Raw genomic sequence first — 7,512 nt, 5'->3', positions numbered from 1 at the left:
GCATGTACAAATTGTAGCTTTAATTTTGTTTGGTCTTTCCAGTTTATTTTAGGACCACGTTGTACAGTTTACTGTTTCCTATTTTTGATTGATTGATTGATTAATTTTTTAACGCGTTTGATCGTGCTATTTAGTGGGTCTCCTTAAAGTAAACAATGCCTTATGTTGTTTAACTAGCTTAATTTTTTAGTAGTTCTAAGGGAAGGCATGTTTTTTATTGGGGGGTGGGTTGGGGTATTTTAGAAATTTGTTGCAAAAAAGTCGTGGCCCTCCCACTTCCCAGAATGGATTAATGCATGACCCTTCACAAATACCTTACACAAAAACATCTGACCCTCCCCCCTGAAGGATTTCATAAATTTATGATTTGTTTGCAGAGCTGAAGGATTTCATAAATTTATGACTTGTTGGTAGAGCTGAAGGATTTCATAAATTTAAGGCTTATTTACAGAGCTGAAGGATTTCATAAATTTATGACTGTTTCTAGAGCTGAGGCATATTTCCATACGTTTATTGCTTGCCAGAAAGGAAAGTTTGATGCCTAGGATGTTTTTGTTAACTTTTTTGATATGGATAAATTTTTTTTGGTGAGATTTGCCTGGGAATTACTCTGTTGTATCTTTTATATCCCACTCAATATAGAAAAAGTTAGAAATGTACAATTCGTATACTCCAATCAAGTTAAGCTAGAATAATAAAGTTCCTATATTTGTAATGGGACATTTTCAGTATTTATTATGAAATCTGTTCCAAGTAATGCATAATAAAGTACATTTCAAGTGTTAATGATATGCTTAATTGTGTTTTCAGGTGATACAAACCCAAAATGCACAATTTTTATATCTTCTAATTTTTCCCTTTTTCGGTGTAAAATCAAGGGAGCTCATTCTGGACAAGTTTTAGTTCACAAAACTCCCAAAAAGCACATTTTGGAACAAAATAATAATAAATGCAAAAATGCATTGTCACAGTTATACTTGTTCAATTAAACTTACACTACAGTTACCAAAACAAAACAGTCTACAGAGTACGTATCTATGCATTACAGTCTACACATTACATACAACCAACTTACACTATGTTACTTGCAGAAAAAGGACTTTAACTAACAGCTTTGGGTTACATTGACATGCAATATGACAGACACTATAGAAAATAATACAAGTACATTAATTACAAGGCAATTACTAAAAAAAAACAATAGGAAGGTTACACTTGTTGAGGCACGCTACCTGAGGTACAGTATAATTATAAATTACAATATTTGCCTAACAAAATTTAGCACAGATTTCTATGTTACTTTAAAATTACATTTGTTTACAGGATGGCACAGTGCTGGTTGCTGATTATCAAGATCTGGCTGTTCAATTTCCGTTATGTTTGATTTTCCATTGATTATTTAGTTTTTGTTTGAATTGATTACCAAGTTGAAATTTTTCCATCATTTTACAGTCATAGATATACTTCTCATTAGTGTTATGAAAATTCTGAATTTCCACCACAGTAGATGTTGTGATCCTATGGGTAGTGTAAAATCATTGAAAAGGATCTGCTGCTTAGTCATATTAAATTGGGATTTCTGTTTGTTGTTGAACCATATCATTTCGTAGTAAAAGTCCTCAGTGACAGAGCAAGCCAGGAATGTGTGTTCAAGGGAATCTGGACTTTTGAAAAAAACATTCATCATCTGGTTTAATTTTGTATCTTTTAAGTTCCTTTTTGGTTACTAGTATCCTATGAAGTAGTTTGAAGGAGAATTGTCTTAATCTATTGTCTGTCGTCATGTTTGAGATGTTCTTAAATAAGTTGTTCCATTTGTTGGCGAAGGTGGGGGGATAATGTTTGGAACATGATTGAACTGATGTTGGTTGTGTTTCCCATTTCACTTGGAAGAGTTTGTAATAATTCTTGCACCACATTTTAGCTGGTATACATCAGATTCTTCTGTGATTGTTTCTAAAGGCTTTTTCATAGTCATAGCTTTTAATTTAAGACTTTTTGGAATTGCAGAGAGAATTTGGCCATTATAAATGAAATTGATGTCAATGTTGTATTTGGTCTTGAATTCTTCATAAGGTAGATATTTGCCAGTATTCTTAAGAAGATCTTGACAAAATATACCCCACACTCACTCCAGGTTTTCCAATACAAAGATTTTCCTTCGATAATGATATCTTTGTTGCTCCATATAACTAAGTTGCCTTTGAAGCAGTCATCCCTATATTGGTCTCGCAATTCACTTAAGTAATCTAGAACTTCTGAGTAAAAGGGAGAAATATTGTTGCCTAATTCTTTTGTGTTATAATTACATTTTAAGAGAAACAGTAATCCTCCATATCTATTGAAGTAAGCATTGGGAATTGCTTTCCAAGCATCATTGGATTCACTTAGTAACCTGCCTATCCAGCTTAATTGAAGTGCCTTAACAGTTGTCCTAACATTTGGAAAGTTTAGACCTCCTCCACACAGTCTTTGATACAGTACAGTTCTTTTTATTTTGTCCTTTTTGGTTTGCCAAAGAAAGCTGAAGAACTTTTCCTGATCTCCTTTAATAACTTCCTCTGGAACACATAACATTTAGGCCGAGAATACTATTTTAGAAATCCCTAATGCCTTTACCAATAACGTTCATCCCATAAGGGTGAGGTCCTGAGACAGCCAAACATTTAGTTTTGTTTCCATTTTTTGAATTTTGATGAAAAAGTTTTGGTCGTTATTCTTATTACGATTGTACAAAACATAGATTCCCAGTGTTTTAGTTGGTTCATCAGTAATGTCTATTGTTAAGGGTTTAGTTTTATTCTTCTTCTGCGATCCAATCCAGATAGCTTTGGTCTTCTTTTTGTTCAATTCGAGACCTGAGATTTCAGCAAACTTGTTTATAATCATTATATTTTCCTTTAGTGATTCAATATCCTTACAGATAAGGGTCGTATCATCAGCAAATTGGCTTAGTTTTACTTCTACATTATGTGGGAGCTTTATCCCCTTACTCTTGCTACTTTGACATATCTTTTGCGCTAGTAGTTTTGCGGATAGTATAAAAGGAATAGGACTCAAAGGACAGCCTTGCTGGACACCTCGGGATACCTTAAAGTAATTTGTAACGTAACCTCCATTTATTGTTCCACTTTCTACATCTGAGTACATTACAGAGATCCAGTTCCTAGGGTTTGGACGAAAATTGAGATGTTTTAGCATATTATGAAGGAATTGCCATTCTAACATATCAAATGCTTTCTCAAAATCTAATCGAAATCTGGAATTTTGTTCAGTCCAGTGTATTCCATAGTGTCATTGAGCAGTCAGTTGGTGTATAAATATTTACTATTGAGTAATCTTCATCTAGTTTGGCTACTATGAACCGGCCCTCTTGATCGATTTCCACACTTTCTACTTGAAATAAACTATTCAGATTTACCATAACACATACACCTCTAGCATGCTCTGTGACATGAGAAAAAATAATTTTCCTACCCCATTCTGAAGTCCATATCTTTTCATCGTCTTCCTTTGAGAAAGTCTCTTGTAGGCAGAATATAGAACCCTTTTGATTCTTTAAGTACGAAAAAATTGCTTTCCTTTTCCCAGCATTACACAACCCCCTTACATTTAGTGATATAATTTTCAAAGATGACATGTTAAGTACAATAATAGGTAACTATGCAAATGACTTACCCTGTATTACACTAATACTACAATAGATTAGACACCTGACAAAAGATAGTTAAAACAACAACAACAATAGAAACAATGGAAACAACAGATTAATTAATTGAAAAGCTTATGTCCTAGGATTAACCAGTTCAACCAAGTGACGCAAAACAAACTCTCAAAGCAATCCATAAACATCAGAGGTAAACACGAAATTCAAAATAACCGTTAGCTAAATAAATACTTAGATACAAGATTTAAATTTTTTAAGAATTGTAGGACACAACTTAAGCTACAGTTTGTTTAAATGGATTTTGATAATCACATCTCTAATGGGATCAGGCTTGACAAAAATTTTTCTGTCGGTTGTCCAGAACTTCCAATCTCTGTGTCTACGATCATGGACTTTCTTGAATAGACCAGCTCTAAAAGCAATTAGGTTCTCGTTGATGTAAACTTTGTTGGGGTGCACTCCCAAACCTTTTAAACCACTCTTCTTGTGAAGTTTCCAGCACCCTTGGTACATCTACTCTTCGCTGTAATAATTGTTGAACCGAACAATTATTGGTCTCGGTGACTTCCGTCCTTTATTCAAGCAATGAGTTATGTCATTGTCCTAGTATGTTAGATCTATTTCCATTAGTTTTGCCAAGCCAATGACAATATCTTTGGGCTCTTCATCATCAGTTTCAGGGATTCCATGTATTTCGAGGTTGAATTTCTCGTGTATTGTTCCAAGTCATCGTGTTGCATCAAGATTTCGTCTAACTTCTTTTCAAACTTGGCAATTTTCTTCACTCTCTCCCTCTAAATCAGTTTCCAATTGGGTCGTTCTTCTTTGTAATGCGATGTTGTTCTTCACCATCTTCACTTGTTCTTGCAAAGCAGAGTTGTTCTTTGCCATTTCCTCCATCTTGCTTTGTGTGAATTCAAGACTCTCACAAAGCTCCTTGTAGCTTCGCTGCAGAGTTTTTTGCTCGCTTATTAGGCAGCTGGTGTTTGCTTCAATTCTTACTAGTGCCTACCATATAGCTGCAAGTGCAGGATCTTGTATGTGCTTGGCGCTTGGTTCATTCATGTCCTTGTGTAAGTCCGACATGCTTGCTTGATTTTCATTTAGTCTTTTCACTTCTGGAGAACTATGGGAACCATCCATGCTTGGACTTTTGCAATCGTATCTCTTTCGTCTTGTCCCGCTTTGCTCCCCCTTTCCCAGCATATTGTTTGAGATGAAGAAGATTTCTTCATGTTTAACCCCTCAAGTTACAAAGCTTAGAAAAACATGTCTTCTCGCTTCTACCACTAAATTACATATTACATGCATATATGTACAGATATTACATATTACATAGTTATTTTGTGCCCCCAAAGTACAGGCACTTATATGTTACTGAAGTTTCTATCTACGTACCAGGAAAGCATAATGCCATAAATCATGCACCACGCATGAATACAACATGGCACACCATCAATCATGAACCTTTTCACAGATGTGCTTCTCCCTCGATGTAATGTCTCTTTCGAATGACTGCTTGCAAGAGCGTTGAGGTTCCTCCCCCAATAGCTTGTCATTTTTGACTTAATGCTGCTGAGGGCTATCTTTTTAATGCATTCTTCTCTGGAGTAGCCTCTCTCAATATCGAGCTCTATCTTGGCAGCATTGCATTTTTTGTTTAGGTTTGTTTTGGTAGACTTTTGAACCTAACAAAGGTTTCACCAAAAAATAATGCCTCTAAAGAAAACTGAATAAAAGAATCTGACATATGTCAGCTACTGAGAATAAGTACCTGCTACACTTTCCTGCTTGTCAACGACTGCATGATCCTAAAGTTTAAAACAAAGGGATTTTGTAAGTGTACACTCGCACTCAATACCATATGTTAAGCAGTGGTCTTAAGAGCAGCTCCGCCTAAAAATCGACTAAACCAGGAAATAGCCAAAAAATGAAATTTCTTCAAACTCGCCCAGAATGAAGTTTTTAGGGTACTAGTTACAAAAATATTAGCTTAAGTTCGTTAAATCAATTAGTGTTTTTTTCACGAATTTTTTTCTTCCCGATGCCCAAAATCGGCCAAAATCGATCAAAAATAGACTGCATATTCAGAGACTCGTAACCGCAAAAGTAGAGATTATCATTAAAAACTAATTGTACGTCACATTTGTACTTTCTTTCTTGTATATTTGGAGCTATTTAGATCGCGATTTGATTAGAAATCAAATATTTCACGAAATTTTGAAAGCTTATGGCGCAACACAACTAAACGAGTAGTGAATATTTAGCCTATTTTCAACTGTTCAAAAGGCGTTCTGGTACACGGATTTCCCCAAAACGGCTTATGTAGTCTGAAAGAGCATGATTTCTTCTTCAAATTAGTGAAATAAAATTTTTGGGTAATTAAAATCGTGAGCGCCGAGAACGCAAAGTAAATGCAGTTCTACTTCCTGAAAACGTGACCTTTGACCCAAGCGTCACGGACGCGATAACAACAATAGACAGCAGATGTTTCGTTAGTTTTAACATTTTCGAGTGAAATCGGTCCGAAACAGTTACTGCAAGAAACTGGTAGACGAAAGAAATCTTATACCGTCTACGAAGGAGTTAAAAGTCGCATTTTTGACACAATAACTTCGTTCGTTGAGAATTGAACATTAACGAGCTTCAATGAAATTTACGAAGTTGCGATGTGTTTTATCTAGCCGATACTCACCTGAATGTTTATATTTATAGCAGACTCGTTTTCTTGGAAAAACGTTCGGAAGGAACTGAATTCACATTTCGCAACCTTTGCAAGTACCAATGTTTAAATTCCCACCTGCCGAGCGCTGATAATCGTTCATCAGAGAAAAACAACCAAACTGCACTGTTGCCATTAGCAACTCCAAAATAACATTCTCTCAAAATGTAAAGTGAAATAATGTTGGAATATTGACTGCCTCTCAGGACTAAATTACAAACCAGATTCAAGCTTCATTACCTTTTAAAAATGCTTGACTTTATTTGTTTGCGTCGGCTTTATTTATTTATTTGATTGCATTATTAAATTAAAGTGAGTTCATATTCCAAAACACTCAGAATTATTGACAGGCGTTACAAATTTTCGGATAAACGATAGGTTTCAGCATCGAAACAAGTTGCAATAAGATAACGACATAGAATGTATTGGTGGTTTCTCGATGTACTATCCTTGCCATTGACTTAAGAGAAAAGGAAAAGAGGTTCCCGTCTCAGGGATTTTTGGAAACAGTTTCGTGACTTACCTGGTGTGAGAATTGAACCTTGCAATGTGTTTTATCTAGCCGATAATCACCTGAATGTTTATATTTATAGCAGACTCGTTTTCTTGGAAAAACGTTCGGAAGGAACTGAATTCACATTTCGCAACCTTTGCAAGTACCAATGTTTAAATTCCCACCCGCCGATTGTTCATCAGTAGTATATCCGGGGGGATTGGTGATTTTGGACGGGCTCGACGGAAGAGTAAAAATTTTAACAAGTTCCATTTCGGGGGCTCAACTTAAAATAATAAGTGAAATGTTGTAGCCTATAGAATGAGCGTTCAAGAAGCGGGGATACTAAGGGGATACATTTTATTTACATGTTCTTTATTGCGCGCGCTGGGCAGGGGAGGGGGGGGGCGGGTATAATTTGGAAACACTGCACGCTCGCGATATCTTTTAAGCCTGGTTCTCATATGCCGCCAAACACCTGGGGTATATGTGAACATTCATCGCCGAAACATAATCTGTCCCAGGCATTGACCGCCGTCTTACCTGCGAAGTGTAGCTGAGCAGCCGTCGGCGATGAAGACAACAACTGCAGACGCAATGTATGACGTAACAACTCGATTTCTCCCACAA

The sequence above is a fragment of the Orbicella faveolata genome, unplaced genomic scaffold (genome assembly GCF_042242905.1).
Source record: "Orbicella faveolata isolate gen_17 unplaced genomic scaffold, um_ofav_v1 contig_46, whole genome shotgun sequence".
NCBI classification, from domain to species: domain Eukaryota; kingdom Metazoa; phylum Cnidaria; class Anthozoa; order Scleractinia; family Merulinidae; genus Orbicella; species Orbicella faveolata.
The sequence above is the reverse complement of the archived record's forward strand: the minus strand, read 5'-3'. Positions refer to the sequence as shown.